The sequence below is a fragment of the Ambystoma mexicanum genome, chromosome 12 (assembly GCF_040938575.1).
Source record: "Ambystoma mexicanum isolate Mex_15411 chromosome 12, UKY_AmexF1_1, whole genome shotgun sequence".
Taxonomy (NCBI): Eukaryota; Metazoa; Chordata; class Amphibia; order Caudata; family Ambystomatidae; genus Ambystoma; species Ambystoma mexicanum.
The window spans coordinates 904,169,203-904,189,232 of NC_090936.1; the positions used below are offsets into that span (position 1 = coordinate 904,169,203).

Sequence of the window (20,030 nt, forward strand, 5' to 3'; positions counted from 1 at the left end):
TTTTCAGCATTACTTTATTAACAATGGTTGGATGCACCCATGCTTTGCCTCTTAAACAATGAACACGGAATTCCATTGGCCCATCCAACCTGTGTCACAGAAGAAGTGTGTCAGTGCATCCATATTTGTGTGCCAGGATGTCTGCGCTGGGTGACTGTAGCTGAACCTAATCATAACAGAATATAGGTCTCCTTTGGGCAGAAATGCTAGTTGCAAATGCCTAAAAACATCTATAAATGATGCTTTTCCACCCGAACCTCCATGACGCTGGTTTGTGCCATTCTGATCTTTTTAGCTCTAAAATGGGGACACATCGCCATTTGCATTGCACTCAGATAACGTCAGACACCTTATTGTATCGTCACAATTAAAAGAAGTAACTCAGCATCACAGAAGTTTACTGGTGCGCATGTCCACACATTTTTATTTGTATTGTTTCATGCGCAGACCTAGCTCGAGAGCAGCAGAGCGCTGTACAGGGTCTGGATAGCCAGCTTTTCAGCTGCCATGTTTTAACAGTAGTGCAATACTGTGAGTTGGGTCTGTGGGCCCATTGGGATAAGCAGGTCTGGAAAAGATCCGGGGCTACACTCATGCCGGGACAGTCGGGAATCGGGGATAGCTAGCCATTTGATTGTAGCCCCTCAGCTTCTATAAGGGGCTACAACCGAAAGACCCGGGACTATAGCCCACCAGCACCCCCTAGCAACGCCTCTGGGGATTTAACCATGGACGCACACAGTCACAGAATTGTGATACCTTTAATTGGCAACAGCTTAATCCCTGTATTTATGATGTGGTATAAGAAATGTATAAAATTATGGGAATTAAAAATGAATAGTGCACCGGTCTCACAAACAGTAAAGGGCTCAGCCCTATGAAATAATATAGGATTTCTGTATACACAAATAATAAAGACAAGTAAAACATCTGTCTGCATATGTATGTGTCATAGGCTAAGTAATGTTACTGCATCCCCGCCATTGGGATACATTCTCTTAGAGAGCTTTAACATTTAAGGTGCCTGGAGCCCCGGCCCTGTGGGTTAAGCAGGGGGAGGGGGAGGGGCGGATCATCCAATGGTGCTAAAAATAGAGCTATTGCGCTTAGCACCAGAGTTGCTGCTTGTGTGATATGAGCGAAAGAAGAAGGTGTTGCCCTGATACATGTCCTATCTGAATTGGGGCCCCGTGTGCCATGATCTGGGACGTGGCGAGCTATAGGGTGAGCTCCATTCATTGATATCTATGTTCTATTCTACTATCCACAGCATGCAGTGGTGGGAGGGGGGTGACATTTCTCTAGTCTTTTATATCATCCTTCACTTAGTAAAATCAATGATCCAATAGTAACACACATAATTTTTTATCAAGCAATGCAATATTTCTTTTTCATATTTGTTTGTTTGTGTTGATAGGGTCCCTATGCACATGAGATGAAAGATGGGACTACTGCTATGTTACAGACCGTCAAGCTAAATATGGCCTGGGAAGACGTTTCTGCAAACATTTAAAGAAAGCTAATCAGAAATTCAATCCATTTCACCTGGGTTGTAGATCCTGACAGTTGTCTTGCTATCATGTGTCCCTCCAAAATTATTATCATCCCTTTGGTGTATTTCCTCAGTACCACATGCCAGAAGGTGGTTGAAATGAAGAAGGCTTTCATAGTTGTGATGGTAGCTTTCAGCCTAAAGGGCAAGGGGTTGGATTTCTAAGAATTGTTAGTCAGAGTGGGGGCGGGATCAGTAATGCTTTGCGGCAGCCTCTGCCTCATTCTGTAACTCTACATTACTTATTGTATGGTTATTAGGGTTTGGAGAAAAAACTAGGGCATCACCTAAGTAGCTTACTGTAAGTCACCCCAAAAATTGTTGGTCATCAAGCACTAATTTAAATTAAGTGTGTGTAGATTAAGAACGTTTTGCGTGGACATAATACAAAGAGTATCAGCATGTATGATCAAGTTAACATGTTCACAATAACAAAACAGGCAATAGACGATGGAATGGATTGTGCACCGCAAGCCCCGTCTGAATAAGGATGGAATTGAGGCTAAGGGGAACAAATGAATGTCAGAATAATAGCATTTCCAATAGAATCTTTTGGGCAAGATTTTCTCTATTAGGAAATCTTTAAACAGACTAATGTGCAGAGAAGAACTGTGTCAAGTGACCAAAGAAATCCGTCAGGTGGAAGTTACAGCAGCGATGACAGAACTCTATATCACCCCATTTTTCACAGTTTGGAATAAATGAAGGGGCTTACAAAGTGGCCATTCAGTCCGCAGCCCCGAAGCCCTGCAGACCCTTCCGATCAGATGTCAGCAGCTGTTCCTGTGGCCAATGCTGCTTCTGCCATTTTTGCAGGCAGCTGAGTTCTACCCCTTCTGCTAAATGCTCTGACGTTGGGCAGAGTGGGCCCTAGAGACCCTGAGATTGAACCATCTGGAGGTCCAGCCTGTTGAGTTGAGGATGAGGGAATGCTAGAAATGGGGGGAGCATGCATTCCAAGTCTGCTTAACAGGTGTGCTCAGGTGTGCTGTACTTGTGCTAGTACGAACCCAAAGTGGAATATTGGGAACAAAGATCTCTGTCTTGGGGAGTGGTGCACCATCAGAAACATCTCCCCGACCTCTAATGGTGTGTGCAACATGTTGCATGCATCTTAGTCAACATAGTGAGGTTCATTTGGTTGCCGGACAGCTGGTGGGCTCTGTCATCATTGTAAATCCAGAAAATCTCATTGCATGCTCTTTAAACATTGCAAATCCATAAATTAAAAATAAATAAATAAATAAACTGGTCATTATCATGCTCCTCATTGGTCTTCCCAGATTTTTCCATTAATATACTATCACTCATAACAGGCAATGGCCCTCATTACGATACTGGCGCTAAACCATGGCGCTATTAGCACCATGGTTGGTGCCGGTATCGTAACGAGTACGCCAATGTTCAATGGGGAATTACCACTCCATTCCAAGGTTGGCGGGGCCGTAATTCCCCATTGAACATTGGCCCTTCCCCATTCCCATTTTTGCCCCATAGGGCACAAAGGGACTGGGGAAGGCGCTAAGTACGGTACCGCAAATTGCGTTACCGTACTTAGCACCAAGGTCCCTTTGCGGGTCCCTACTTTAACGGCTGGTCTAGACCAGCCGTTCAGGTTGGGTCCCGCAAAGGGACCTCGTAGTAAGGTGCTAAGTGTTTAACGGCGCCGCAGCCTTTTACAGAGCCGTTAAACACTTAGCGCCAGGGTCCTAATGAGGGCCAATGTAAGCATTGTTACCTATCCCTCACAAAAAAGAACTAAGTAATCCTGCCTCCCAATAAGAAAGGAACAGCAAGGGAAAGAATGCCATTTTGTAAGCTCTTGGAGACTGGTGTATTTAATTATTACATACATTTGTGGTCATTTGTTTGTGACCTCTGAAGTATACAGGAATGAGCAAGCTTTGAGTAGTATCGAACTCTTGTCTGTGCATGAACTCCTGTGTGTAGAGCTAGCCGCTCCATCATTACTTTGTTGAGCCAAAAAGGTGTGCCCAAAGTGATGAAAGAGTTTCTGAGAACCCAAGTTTAAAGAAATATCATTGAAGTGGAGGTTTGCAAAAACTGCCTGCATGAAGATGCTGACATATTCGACAAATCTATCACCACCTGAATGTTGGATTGGACTCTTCAAAGTCACTGATGAAAAACCCCAACAAGTAATTTTAATTGAATGCACCCACAATGCCCAGATACTCAGGATTGCCCAGCAGAGCTTTTGGCAAAGTGGCAAAACATGGAGAAAATATCACTTATGTCATACATCTATGATGCGAGGACTGTGCAAAGGCAATGGTAATGTCATGCAAAATGCAGAGGCAAAATGTTGAGAAGGAGTGCCTGTCGAACAGGTGTCTGATTTTCTCACAGAAAAATGCATAGGATAACTCTGCACATAATGGACAAAAAACAAATCCAATTGAGAAAATGAAAGAGTCAAAGAAGGGGGAGTAGATGAATGTGGGATGCAGCCTATCAAACCCCAGCATAAGAGACAGCTAAGGCACAATATCCAATGATCCCTACATCACTGTCCTCATCCAATCAACACGAGGAGACAATGCATATAATTCGAAGACCAGAACATGAAGAAGAGAAAAGAACAACCTGTGGTAGTTAATTGGTCTGGACTAAAGGATCAACAGCTGCAAGTGGAAGAAACCCATGTGATTCACAGAGAACACAAACGACTATTTGGATGGATACCCTCAGCATCGACTACCACACAATTCTACAGAGGAATAGCACCATGGCAACAGGTGACCTGTTTCTTGCTACTCCACGTGCTGGTGGTAAAAGAAAAAAATCCAGAAATACACACTCAAAGTAAAAAGGTTGAAAAACGGTTTCGACTTGGTTGGCATAACAAAATAAATACCTGCACAGTATGATAAATGCATCTTTTGGCCCAATAGCAAATAAACATGGAAGACATCAGAAACAAAGGCGCATACAACTTTACCAAACCAATATGGCATTGACCCTGGAAAGCACTCAGAAATATGATCTCGGCCTGATCACAGGAAAATTGTAGGTCCAAATGTGCTCTGAATGAAAGACCTATAGCTTAGAGTCATCGTCACTTGATGGATCGACCATGTGGTTAAGGACCAGATCTGGCGAAGAGACATTAAACGCTTTCAATGGAGAAATGTAGAACTATGAAAGATAATTGTCAATTCTTGTCAATTCTGAAAAACATTGAAAAGCTTCAGATGACCCCATTCTCTGTCATCAACGTCACTCCATTCAATGATTGTTTGACAGAGTTTCCTAATTTAACAAGAACAAGCCAATCCACCCATTTCCAACTAACACCACAAGGTTGGGAACTCAGAGACATTAAAACAACACTGCATTTCAAAGTTGTAAATCACACAACTTCCCGCCTATTTTTCCAGTTAGTTACAGCTGTATTCTGTTCTTTGGGCAGATTGTATTTTATGCATAAATGGAATCATAAATACCTATTTGCATTTGCAAATATGCTCTGATGCTATCATTTCTCTTGTATAAAAGTCTTTAGATTTTTGTTTTCTGAAGCACCAAGAGAAACGTTGTGAATGTGTGCAGGATAAGCACGATGCTTGAACGACAGGTGGCCCCAATGCAGTTGCATCCAAGAACAGGTTAGGTCAATCCATGCATAGCTCAGTTGTTGAAATCAGCATTTTAATGCTAGATAGTTAATGATGATTTTACAAATTAATTTCTATCCAATCTTTGCTTCTTTTTTCGCTCCATGCAGTTAGCATCAGAGCAGTACTTTGTATATATATATATATAATTCAAATGCAATTGACATTCAAATACAACCCATTTTGCCGTATTCAATCGTACATCATACACAGTGGTTATTGAAGATGGACACATTTTCTTTACAAAGGTCAGTCATTAACTTCATTTTTATTTTGTATGTGTGTTTGTCTTACCACTAGCTTTCTATTTTTTGACAAATTTGACATGCAACAGATTTTCCCTTTATATGACTTTGGAATGGTTTGCAATTTTACCTTGGATGCACACCATGCAGCTATTCTGCTGCAACACAATAATGGACAACCACGCAGAACATCCACAGAGAGGCTTGTAGTCTGAATGGGTTTAGAGACTGTAATTCCTATTCTCTCACCACCTCCTTGTCTGAAGGTCCTATAACTGTTCCCCAATTTCACCACCCTCACTTTCCTCTTTAATGACTTGCCACATTCTTGTGACTAGAGGAATCTCTATTGCACCTCCTTCCTATTCTCTCTCACCTGTTCCTGTTTCTCCTCTTCCACTTCTGTTACACCGCAGGCTGTGTTTGTACCCCCGCACATCAAAGCTTACCCTTTATAGGGGTCTGGTGACCCATCCCTGATACTCTATTAGTTCTCCTTCAGAAGTTCTCCAAGCCTTTCCTGATACCTCTTCCCCACCTCATTTCTCTCACCAATGTCTCCTTGATCCTAGTACAGGGTTTTCCTTCCAACCTTCTTTCCTTATCCAGTCTCTCCATCAGCCCTCTGCTGATGCTTCCCTACAGCCATTTCTCTCACTGTTTCCTATGTTGCCTTCTAACTCACTCTCTTATTCCACTCTCTCTTCCAACTTCATTCTGTTTCCTCATAAAATACTCTCTTGTTCCAATCATTATTCCACTCTTTTTCTCCTGAAGTTTTCTTCTAACCACCGCCCTCAACCTCCTTGATTTTTGTTCTAGCTTATTCTCTTGTTCCACTCGTTCATCAAACCTCCTTTCTCTTTCTCAACCTCTGCCTCCTTCCTGCATCTTCTCTTGACAGCCCTCTGGATCCCTTTGCCCTCATTTTGTTGGGTGCTATTTCTTACTCCTGTACCCTTTTCGCCCTTCACCGTTCTTCTTATCCTAATCATCAGCTACAACCTGACCATATGCACTACTACCCACAAAACATCTATTTGTTCACTCCCTCTTTTCTGTGCTACCTCCTTAACCTCGTCAATCCTTCTCCTCAAGGTCTCCAGCTCAGCTGTCTTCCTCCCTTCTCTACTATGCTTTCACTTCTCTATAAACCATCTTTTCCACTATATCTCAAACTCCATGCAACAACACTACTTCACAAATGCCCACAGCTTTTTTGGGGGCGTAGCTCCTTGCCTGCATTCACTCAATGGGCCTCATTACACGGTAGGAGGTAACCATGCCGCTATTAGCGGCATGGCTACTCCCTTACCGAGTACGGGGTCTGGGTAGGCGGTATGGGGACTTACCGGGTCATTCCGACCCTGGAGGACCCGATAAGTCCCCATTCCAAATACCATTTCCCATTCCCATTTGAGCCCCTATAGGGCTCAATGGGAATGGGGACGGAGCTAATAACGGTACCGCAATTTGCTCTGAAGTCCCTCAGCGGGTCCCGTCCTTAACGCTTGGTAAGACCAGGCGTTAAGGACGGGACCCGCTGAGGGACCTCGTAGTAGGGCGCTAAGAGATTACCGGCACCGGTGACCTTACCGGTGCCGGTAATCCCTTAGCGCCTACTGTGTAATGAGGCCCAATGTGTCAAATATTGCATCTGCAATAATTCGAATAGCATTAATAGTTTTTTTCTTTAAACAGCAGACTGAGCTGTAACAAGAAACACATGTATTTAACAGAAGAATGCCAATTTTTCTACAAAAATGCCCTTTTATAAATATGACTCATGAGTAGTTCTTCCTGACAGCCTTTTAAGACTTATCTTTCAAGGCAAAGGTGTGTAGCGTATGGATTCGTGTCATGACAAGCTGAATATTCTCTGAAAGTGTGGTTTGGATCAAGAGGAAATATTGAAGGCCTGATTGGAGGGATGGATGAGCAGAGCCACAATATCAAATCTTGCAATATAGTTAGAAAATTATAGTGGTAGCATTAGCGGTAAATTATTCTATGTGTCTTACACTTTGCAGCAGAACATTCAATTTGAAATGTATTATCAGATTACACTCACATGGCTGATGGACTGACAGACTGACATGATAACAATGTGCAGTAGGATTTCATGTTGGATTAGCCCTGGTGATTGACAGATCTTGCAGTGATGGCAGTAATTTATTAATGGACTTTGTGGCAAGTTGGATCTTCTAAGGTATATGGAGACTATACAGTGGATTTGATAAATACTTGCTAATGTTGTCAGTGCACTCATATTGCTCTTTGAAGGGAACGTCATTGTAACTCCCAATCAAGCATCTTTGAACAAAGGCTCATTTGTGCATCTTTAATGGGGTTTTAGCATCTGCCGTGACATGCTGCCACAGCCAGTAACATCCAGCTAGCATAAGTGTATAAGCTAGAGTAAAGCAATGGCTTTGAACAAGGGCGTAAGGCTGTTACTAGCTGGGGCAGTCTGCCACAGCAGCCTTTAGCAACAGAGTAGAAGTTGAAGATCCAGGGTGCTAATTCTGACTTTTATTTTGACTTGAAAAAGCTTCGTATGGTATTTTTTGTGTAGTCTATGGGCCTCATTACACGGTAGGTGGTAAGGGTTTACCGCTACCGGTATTTTACCGGTACCAGTAAATCCTTACCGCCATACTACGAGGTCCCTTTGCGGGTTGGGGAATTTAACGCCTGCTTTTTGCAGGCGTTAAAAACCAACCCGCAAAGGGACCAGGGAGCTAATTATGGTACCGCAATTTGCGGCACCGTAATTAACGCCTTCCCCATTCCCATAGAGCCCTATCGGGCAACAATGGGAATGGGGAAGGACAATGGGGGAAGGGGGAATTACCGCCCCACCAACCTTGGAATAGGGCGGTAATTCCCCTTTCCACCAAGGCAGTGCCGGTATTTTACCAGCATGGACCAAGGTGCTAATAGCACCTTGGTCCACCGCCATCCGTGTAATGAGGCCCCATGTATACAATAAAACATCTACAACCAAATGGCAGGGGAAGTCACTGATGAGTTCCTTTATCATGTTCCTGGCATGCTGCAGGTGAAGAAGGTGGTGTGGGTTCTGGGAGGGACAAGGAGGCAAATGGCAGGGGAAGTCACTGATGAGTTCCTTTATCATGTTCCTGGCAGCCTGCAGGTAAAGGAGGTGGTGTGGGTTCTGGGAGGGACGAGGAGGCAAATGGCAGGGGAAGTCACTGAGGAGTTCCTTTATCATGTTCCTGGCAGCCTGCAGGTAAAGGAGGTGGTGTGGGTTCTGGGAAGGGTGAGGGGGCAGAACGCTGATTTTCATGTTGCAGTTCAGTAGGATGTTAGGGGGGAAGGAGGAGACGGGTGCTTGGTAGTGCAGTCAGGAGGTAGAAGATCCGTCGAACCGTTCAGAAAGCCCGTCATTATCGCCCGAATCACCAAATGATCTGAGTGCACTGATTGGCTACCCGGTGAATTGCAGCTGGTAATCGTGGTGATTGTTAATGCATGTGTAGGTGATGAGAACTTCACAACAATGAAGAGCGAAAGTCGAAACATGAGTATGAATGATTAACCATTTGAAAGGTTCACCACAACTTGTAGCAGCCAATTAGAGTTATGTTTTCGGATTGGAACCATTGCACCTCATTCGCATGGGGTGGGGTTTCAAACCCACTTCCTTAAAACAATCAAATAAATAATCCCAAACTAGTCTTTCATGCATGCAAACATCTGAACCAACACAAGTTTAACTTCTTTCAAAAATCATATAAAAGGGATCCGTTCACTGGTGATGATGATGATTATGATGATGGGAGTGGTTTCTGGCACACAGTAGGATAAACATGACTCAGAATGTCATCAGGATCTTAAATGAGGGAATTGTCTATTTCTGACCTTATGTGACATAGCACGTATATACATACATACACAAACATCTGCTGTAGGTTCCTGTAGACCTATTAGATATAGTGTTGCCACAAGCTTGCGATCTCATGTTTTGCTTTATTGGGAGTTCTAGACTATGCATATTTGGTTTTAGATTGGAATTATCAGTGGATGGCATGCATTTATTTATTACATTTATTGATAGCGACCAGACCCGGAGATATTACAGCAGTAGTACATACTTAGTGGCAGCGAAAGATACCTGCACCAGAGCAGGGGCTCTGGATGCGCTCGCCGATCTACTGGAGCAGCATCCGAACACCCTACCTTGCCTGGACGCATAGGTAATCCCTGACCGCTTTCACAAAGCGCCCTGCAGCCCCCAATGGAAGGGCAGCACTCGAAAGATTAATATCCTCATTAGCAGTGCATTTTGCTAAAAATCACTTGTGAATAATACGAGCTTCAATTTCCCCTGATTTGCCCAGAATCAGACCTTTTTTGGTTTGCCGCAGCCTTATTTCCTTTTGTTTGCCATCAGACTTTCTCTGCCCAAGATGGTCGCCACAACAGGGTTCCTCCACAGCATCATCTGCTAGTAGGCAGCCTCACTGATGGGATACCCTGATTGGTTGCATTTACCTCCTTTAACCATTACGATTCACCTGGCAGGCTGCTGACTGAGCTGACCGAGCGCAGGCGACGCTGCGTCGCCAGTCAAGCTAGCCCCTCACCCACGAGCAAAGCCGAAGTCCTCTGCCTCACATGGTGAGTCCTCTCCGTCTTTTATTCGCACATCAATGCCCATTGCCACCACTTCATGGCTCAGCAACTCTCGTTGCCCACAACTTACACAAAGGGCCTCATTATGACCCTGGCGGAATGGGTTAATGGGTGCCGCTAATGGAGGCGGATCCGTTAAACCCATCCGCCTCATTACGAGGTTCCCTCGCGGGACCCGGTAAGGACTCTTGGTAAAAATAGGCGTCCTTACCAGGTCTCGCGAGGGGACCAGGGAGCTAACAATGGGCCGGTCGTAATCGGCCCATTGTTAGCTCCCTGCACCCATTCCCATTGAGCCCTAAGGGGGCTCAAATGGGAATGGGGAAGGTCCGAGCCCGTGTTCCCTGAAGAAGGAATTACCAGGCCCTCCAAACTTGGAATGGCCTGGTAATTCCCCATTCAGGGAACCCAGACCCAGACCTGGTTTTGGTGGCAGCCATGCCCTTATTAAGGGCATGGCTACCGCCAAAGTCGTAATGAGGCCCTAAGACTTTTTAATTCCCCTACGACACCTCTCCTATTGTTCACTTACCCAAGCGACTGCTAATGTTTAAACTCCCCCTGTAAGTTTGTTCGCTTTATAGCGGACACAAGTATCTAGTCGATGTTAGGCTCACATCATGCCAAAATATTACTTATTATCGTTCTCAGGTTAAATTATCAGCCTAATGTACCATGAATATTCCTTTTCTCTTACCAGCTTGTTGATTTGTGTCTCTTCTCGCTGCCTCAGCCAAAATTCTGTATTGTGACAATGCATATCGTGCTGCCTTATTAAGCCTGGGTAAAAGGCTCTATTCTGACTTAGCACAGATTACTCCCCCATCTAGCCCACTGCCCTGCTCAACTGTTGTATTTGATTTAGCTCAGATGACTGCCTTCTAGCCCGCTGCCCTGCTCAACTGTTGTATTTTATTTAGCTCAGATGGCTGCCTTCTAGCCCACTGCCTTGCTCAATTGTCGTATTTTATATAGCTCAGATGGCTGCCTTCTAGCCCACTGCCATGCTCAATTGACGTATTTTATCTAGCAGAGATTGCTGCCTCCTAGCCCACTGCTCTGCTCAATTGTTGTATTTTATATAGCTCAGATTGCTGCCTTTAGCCCACTGCCCTGCTCAATTTTTGTGTTTTATATATCACAGATTGCTGCCCCCTAGCCCACTACCTTGTTCAATTGTTGTATTTTATTTAGCTCAGATTGCTGCCCTCTAGCCAGCTGCCCTGCTCAACTGTTGTATTCTATTTAGCTTAAATCCCACACATATCGTAACACAGCCCTACTCCCACACTGCACCTGACCTAGCTAGCCGGTCCCCTACACAGCATATCACATGCTTAGCATATATACTTCGCTCCACCAACTTAACATGCTAGGTACTTTGCTCCTCTTCAAAACCATACTGCTCTTTACAGGGTGGAACTAACCTAACCCACTCAGCCTAAACAACAACACTATGACTAACACCCATAAGTCTAACATTTCCACTATCAACACCTCTTCTGCCCTCACAAACACGCCTAACTGCCACTCCAGACTCCTTAGACTCATATCTCGCACTCTACCCGTGCACCTCAATTCTAGCCCAACTCATGTTACACTTAGAAACCTCAGAGTAGGAATTTGCACAACCTGCAGACCCCACTCTCACCACTTACTCTTGCATAACACTATTCCCAGTACTTAACCACCACTGAACTTTAAGACCAAACCCCACCTTGGCAAAGCAAAGAAATCCACACCTAAAGCTGTCAAACCAGCTCTACTAAAGAAAACTAACGAGGCTCCACAATACAAATGTGCCCTACTCAATGTCCGCTCTCTCAGTGCACATGCCATTGAAGTTAACAACCTCATCCTTAGTCAGGACCTAGATATATTGGCCATCACTGAAACATGGCTTCATGAGGCATCTGGCCCCACTATAGCGCTAGCCCTACCAACAGGCTACTCTATCCATAGACAGGAGAGACTCACTAAAATAGGAGGAGCGGTTGCCTTGATATTCAAAGAGGCACTTTACTTCAGACTCATACCCCACAACTGGGAGGGTAATGCAGACATACTATCAGCCAAACTCTCCCTATCTCAAACTAACACCATAAACATACATGTTGTCTACAGACCACCAGGCCTCCTGTCTAACTTCCAAGGACACTCACAAATTTACTTAGTGAAAACATAAAAAAGAATCCACCAAAACGCTACTTGTAGGTGACATAAACCTAGGATTTAATGACCCTCTTGATAAAGCCGCCACCTCATTCGCCAAAGACCTGACAGATCTGGGTTTCACCCAGAAAATCACAACCCCTACACACACCAAAGGCTGCACCCTTGTTTGGGTGGTTCACCACAACTGTGATTCCTCCATCACTTCTAACACTGCTTTCCCTTGGACTGACCAAAACTGCATACAATTCACCATCCCCACTGCTACTAACACAAAAATCACTAGTCCTGCTCCTGCTATGCTAGTAAGAAGTGCCAAAACGCACACAGCAGAAAACATGCGCCCCTATCTCGACCTTCCTTGCCTAACACCTCCCTTCTCGCAAGACCAAAATGTCCTAGCTGATATATTCAAGAGCACAATCACCCATGCAGTTATCTCCATTGCCCCACTAGAAGAAAAGAAAGACAAAAAGTCTCTATATGCAAACTCCTGGTTCACGGATGAGCTCCAAATCGTACTTAATGACAAACACCATGTGCTAAAAATCTGACAAGCTAACCCCAGTGACACAGCTAAAGAAAATTTCAAAAATATTTCCAAAAAATACAAAGAAGCCATCTTTATGGCTAAATCATACGCCTATAATAGCCAAATTTCCCAAAGCCAACTCCCAATCCAAAGAACTCTTCATTATCTTTAATGAACTCACAGCCCGTTTTCTCTACACGGACGAAATTATTAAAAATGAACGCCATGCTCACCAAAATAGGCATGCTACAAAACAAAATTCTGAAACATTACCAAACCATTCTTAATCAGAACAAAAGCCAACTTGGGTCATTGCCCAACAGCAAAACTTTCAACTTCCCCAAATTCGCATTTAAAGACATCTCTGAAGCAGAAATAATAGACATTCTTAAACATCTCAAACCATCGCATTGTAAGGGCGATGTTTGCCCCCCCAACATTATTAAGGATTGCGCTGAGTCACTAGCCCCTCTCCTTACCGCGTTCATCAATTCTTCATTTAAAACAGGCAATGTCCCTGACAGCCTTAAAGAGGCCTGGGTACGCCACCTCTTAAGGAAGCCTACACTTGACCCTTCCCAGCCCAAAAATTATCGGCCTATAACAACCATCCCATTTCTGCTCAAATTACTAGACAAAGCCGCCCACATCCAGATTAAACTTTACCTAGAAACTAACTCCATCTAGGAAAAAGGCAGTCAGGATTCCGCAAAGGACACGGAACAGAAACCACCCTGTTAGACCTCAAAAATCAAATAACACGTATCTTTGACAATGGCAAGCCCGCCCTCCTCCTCCTTCTGGACCTATCTGCAGCATTCATCTAGTAGATCACAAAACCCTCACTACACACCTCACACAGGATGCTCATTTCTATGAGCATGCAGCTACCCGGATCACTTCCTTCTCAGAGGGAAGAGTGATGAAAGTTTTTTCTAATATGGCAAATGCAGCGCCCACCATTATTCACTGTGGTGTCCCTCAAGGATTTTGTACTGCACCCACGCTGTACAACCTTTTCACTAAGCCTCTTTTTGACAAACTGGATTCACTTGGGATTGCATACACAAACTATGTGGATGACACCCAAGTGCTTCTTCCTCTATCCGGATTATATTCACAAGATGCTACCACTTTTCAACAAATCTATGTCACTATGCAAGCATGGATGGCTACCAATGGCCTTTGTCTCAATGGAGACAAGACCGAGATTCTCATTCTTGGCCAAAAATCTACCTTAGCCAATCTAGACTCTCACTATGCCAATTTCAACATTGAAAACTGTATCATCCCAGTGCTCTCCTCTGTTAAAACATTAGGGGTCCATATTGATGCCACATTATCCATGAACAAGCAAGTCAGCGCCTTTGTCTCTGCCTCAGCACTAAACACCAAACTCATCAATGCCATTAAACCGTTCTTAACAAAGGATATCTGCCTCTCTGTAGCTAGAGCGACCATTGGAGCCAAGCTTGACTATTGTAATGCTCTGCTTGCTGGCTCCTCCACAAAACACATAAGTAGACTCCAAATCACTCAGAATAATGCACTATGAGCAGCACTAAGTATTCCAAAAAGAGAGCACATCACACAAGCAAGAAAATACGCCCACTGGTTCTCTGTCAAAGACCGTATAACATTTAAAATCCTTACCACCACCCACAAATGCATCAACCTCACTGCCCCTTCCTACCTCTCAGACATGCTATCGAGATCCACCTCAACTCAGCCGACAAGAACCTGCTACACTAACCAACTCACCATACCACGCATCCACAGACTTCTCTGTATTGCATATGTAACAAGTTGTCACCCATCACTGTAACAAGCGCCCCGATGCTCTCGAGCTGCTGCATGCTTTATAAATCCGAATAAATAAAATACATATATGATATGATAGTTTATTTATAACGTGCTTAATACCTAGAGGTTTCAGATCACGGACCCGGGGATCGAACTTGTGTTGCCTCATGTTGTCTTCCTTCTAAGGTAATCACGTTGCCCCTGAGCGATCCTCCCCAGACTAATTTTGACAATTTGCAAGTGCAAAATCATGTCTAAGTGATACAATATGCAGGTGATTCTTGAAAGCATGAGCTGGCAGAGGCCCACCTCAAGGTACGGTGTGTAAGAATACAAATGTGCATATACAGCTATTAAACATAGGTAGGTGCACACACTGGTAAGGCCACTCACGTTAGTATGGGGACTACATCAGGCATACAGATCATCAACTCAACATAGGGTAGGTGCAAAGCCTCATGAGGAAAATGCAACATTGGTATGAGTGTACAAAATGGGAAAGCCTCACCTCATGGTGAGGGGCTACATCAAGTATGCAAGTACCAACAGGAAGAAAGCAACATTATTATGTGTGCACAAAATGGGAAAGCCTCACCTCATGGTGAGGGAGGCTACAACAAGTATGCAAATACAAACAACATTGGTATGGGTGCACAAGATGGGAAAGCCTCATCTCATGGTGTGGGGGGCTACATGAAGTAAGCAAATACAAACAAGTAGGAAGCAACATTGGTATGGGTGCACAAGATGGGAAAGCCTCACCTCATGGTGTGGGGGCTACATCAAGTATGCAAGTATAAATAGGTAAAATGCAAATGTGTGCAAAGTCGAGTAGAGCCTCACCTCATGGTGAGGGAGGCTGCATTGCCAAATCAAAGCTTGTTGTCAGATATTCAATGATATGGTATGATGACACCAATAGGAGTGGGTGAACAGGGCTATAAGCCAGGTTTGTAATAGTCAAGCAATAGAAAGCAAATGGCGGAAAGAGTGCAACATTGAGCCGTACAAGAAGACTATAGTTAGTTTGAAGGACATATGCAGTATTGGCACACTTCAGCCGCACATTCAGCCGCACACATGCACAGAAAGTCTTTGCCTTTGGAGGAGACTCATGAGGTGATGGCAGGTGTTTATATTAAGGCAGGGATTACACAGAATGCAGGGTGAGCTGTTTTAGCGCAATTGCAGGCAGCTGTGCTCGTTCCGGAAGGTGCAATAATAATCTCCTGGAGACAAGGATTGTGTGGCAGCCGTTATTTGAATGGCAATTGAATAAGGGATAAGATCATCGATGGGAGAGGGGAGGAAAGAACTCCGGCCACAGCTGAACAGGCCAGACAGGATACAAAGGCCTTGTGAGTGGGCCTTAGGAGGGGACTGACGTCATCTGCCAGCTCCTGGGATAGGACAAGACATTTCAGCTTGTGGCCATTGCGCAATGAGAGGGGCCAGCTCTGAAAGTGACCAGCTCTGGTGCAGGGTGAGGAAGGAAATGGCAGTGGCCATGTTAACATAGGTAAATGCTCCGAGACAGACCAGTAAAGCCCAGCAGGGCTTCACTTCAATGCAGTCATCTCCGAAAGAGTGCAGCTTTAGGTAGCAAGGCATTCAAAATGTTTGTGCCTTACAAAAGAATGGATACTCCTTGCTTTTTTAAACTGGTAGAATAAGTTGCTGTTATGTTTTTCTTGTTTCTATCGTTACCTGCTCCTCTGCATCGTCCTCCACTCTAGTATGAATGTGAGTGGGGCTGCTTGTGACAGGCCATGATGATAGGTTGTACAGCTAAGCAAGGCAATACCTAAACATAATTACCTGCAATGTCACTGTATATACCCTCAAACTGTGACAACCTTCCTCCAGTGGTACATTCCATTTTCAATCTGAAAACCAATACAATGAAGTACAGTGAGAAAACTGTAAGCGTGTGGGGTTCAGTAGATCACGCTTTCTCTATGGCATTTCTAGCTGAGCTGATCTTTGGCCTATGATGGCTCCATCTCAGTAATGTTGTCATTGCTGCCATTGGTGGAGGGTCACGATGTAATAGATGATAATTGGTTGACCATGCTTTATGTCTGTGCCTCTTTCTGAAATGTTTTATTTGTACACTGCTTCAAAGTAGGTAGGAATATAATCCTCCATTTCATTTTCTCCTGAGTAGAACCTGGAGGCTACCATCATAGCATACTTCTGACTAGGCCAGTCCAATACAGTTTAGTGATCTCAAACCAAAGCTTTCCCTTAGCTGACCTTGCTTACCTCTAATGCCAAAGCTTTAGTCAAATTAGACTTGCATAGAAGTTAAACACGCTCAATAATGCACATAAGATGTCTTGGGAGCAGTTTGCCATGCACTAGAAGCATGAAGCAATCACAAGGCTCTTACACCAATGCGACTCAAACACAGCCAAAATGTTACCTCTCTGGCACCAAGTACACCCCAGTCACTTCTCTCCTCCTACGTAGCAGACAGGGGTCCCGAGATATCATACAGATAACCCATACATGAACAGTTTTGGCAGATATACACGTGCATTGATTTAATTGCTAAGTTATTATAGATTCAGTCATCTTTGTTCACAAAGGAATTAATTGCTTTCAACATGTTGGAAGCGATTGCAGGGATATATGCATTCTTCCCGGTTGTTCCATTCACTCAAAAAATAATATTGGGGGAAATATGGGGCTCAAGCACTGTTTCAGCATGCATTGTGTTAACTTTGCATGTTGCATTATATGTAAAAAGAAAGTCACTTCACAATTTAACAAAGATTTTGTTTGTTTGGTAAAGAGAGAAAACCCAGCCAAATCACAAATATATATCACAAAAAAGGGCATGTATAATACAGGGCATTATAGCAATACGTTACAGTTACACCTGTACAATGGAACTATATGGGAAGTCTAGCCAATGCTACACTTTTCCCCTGCTTTTCCCCACATCATTCAGAACAGCCTGAATCAAGCCTCTAAAAATAAAAATAGTGGATCCAATCTACCCAGCAAACTGACAACCAATTTTCGACACAACATTCACCACAGAAATTCTTGTACATTTTATTAACAAACAACTGCGGATAGCCATTGGAAAAAAAAACACTCTTCCATGAATTACAACTTGCATTCGGACCACCATATGCTTTCTATGGAACATCCTAAAAAGCAACATAGATTTCAACTAGTCTTGTGCAATCAATTAATGGGTAACTCCTTTTCTGTTGGTACTATCACCTATAATATCCCAATAAAACAATTATAGGGCATTCTATTACAGCTCTGATGAATGCAGTTTCACTTCAATCCTTCCGGGCAGGACTAAAAAACACACACATGGCACCCTTCAGGTCATTCTTGTGCATACTCAGATGTAGAGTTCCCGAGGATTGGGTCTATCACCTCAAGTTTTTAGCATCTCCCTCCTTCCCTGCAGCTCTCTGGCCGGCCTCTCCTGACCCTCTTCCTGCGCCCACCTGCAAGGCTAAAAACCTCAGGGTCATCTTCGACTCCACACTCTCCATCTCTACTCACATCTCTGATGTCTCTAAGAAGTCACACTACCAGCTGCACCTCCTCAGAGGTATTCTTCCTTTCCTCTCCTTCCAAAAGAAGCTCACTGTCTCCAGAGCCCTGGTTCTCTCTAGGCTGGACTATTGCAACAGCCTCTATCTAAATCTGCCTGCCTCTACTCTACACCCTGTGCAACTTATCCAGAACAGGACTGCAAGACTTGTCCTTGACCTCAAGCCCAGGGATCGTATCTCTCCAGGACTGAAATCTCTGCACTGGCTCCCAGTGGCTGCAGGGATTACGTTCAAAACCCTATGCATTGTCCACAAGGCCTTATGGGGTCTGGGGCTGCAATACCTTCAACTCTCTCTTCCCAAATATCTTCTTTCTCAAGCTCTTTGCTCGTCCGCCTCCAACTTCCTCAGGATCAGTCGCTTCTCCAAGCAACAAGTTGGTGGTAGATCTCTCGCCTCGGCTGGGGCCTCCCTCTGGAACAGCCTTCCTGCCTCCCTGAAACTTGAGGAGAACCATCTCTGGTTCCGGAAGCAAATCAAAACCTTTCTCTTTGCTTCTGCTTTCTCTCCCCTTGTCCCCTGCAAATTCCTGTCTAAAACTGCACTGGCTACATGGCCACCCATCGTGACCTTGGGCCATGGCCGGCCATTTGCACAACTGCACTGCCTCCCTGGCAACCCCCACATCTGGTGACTGTATTCTGTATCCCTACAGTCCCCCACAAGCACTTATGTCTCTTCTTACCTTGCACTTGCCACCATCTGGCTGTTTATTTATCTTATTTATTCTACTATCCCATGTACTGCACTTTTCCCTCTTCCGATGTACTGCACTTTCCCCTCTCCCTTCCCCCTCACACTTTTTCCTCTCCCCCTTCCCATGCACATGCGCGATCTGAATAGCACCTGGCCTAGTAAGATTGTTGTCTGTCTTCCCTCTGTTCCCCCTCCCTTGCCTCATCGCGCCTCGAAACACTTGTGTATAGGTGCATTATAAATGCCACATCATATCATCTATATGACTTAGCTCCTGCTGCTTAACAACACCTGGATGACGACAAATAGAAACTTAACCCAACCAGAACCAAGATTGTAATTTGCCACAGCTCCCCATGAAACCCCACACTCATCCTGTCATCTGAAGAAAGGAGATAATGGCCTTTGCCAAGCAATGGTTACACATGTTGAAGTCTTGATGAACAGAGACCTCACATTCGGACTACAGTAAAGCCATCATATTGATTCTTTCAACTCCAAACAATGAGACATATCAGGCATTAACTGACCTTCATGCAGAGAACCATGGCAGGGATCACCCTAGCACTCTCAAGACTGGAATATGATAGCATCTTCCTGAGGCTATCAGAATACCTGCTGCTCAGAGTATACAGAGCCCACACATGGCAGATAGACTTCGATTAACATTCCCAAATAAAAACAGTCACCCAAGCCCCCAGAACACCCCACTGGCTCCCAAACAATAGGAGAATTCTCTTCATAACTGTTTACATTTTAGCACGTGCCATCCACAGCAAGAGCCCATAATCAGCCACAAGGAAAGTCATTCACCCAAAATCACTGCAATTCAGCCATCCTGCAGTTGCAATAATACCAAGCTTCAACCAAATATGCCACGGATGATCTTCCTTCTCTTTCATTTCATCCAACCCCTAGCTCTAAATATGCAAACATCTGCACACACAGGAAAACAGTCTGACCTTAACTGAAGTCCTGAATGCTTGGCTATTCAACTAACAGCGGCCTGAGAAGCACACAATATGTTCAGGTGCCAGGTGCCCACTGTTGGTATCATTGATCATACAGATACTCTTTGACACAAAATGACATAAACACAGCTTGACAGCCAATGACCATGCAATATTGTATGCACATCCACCTAAG

The 20,030-nt window shown here is 44.3% G+C and overlaps 1 protein-coding gene across 1 annotated transcript in view; it reads left to right on the forward strand.

Annotated features, from left to right (window-relative positions):
- Positions 1 to 20,030, forward strand: part of TRHDE (thyrotropin releasing hormone degrading enzyme) — a 3,000,980-nt gene that overhangs the window by 2,683,039 nt on the left and 297,911 nt on the right. The gene's annotated exons all lie outside the window — the stretch shown is intronic.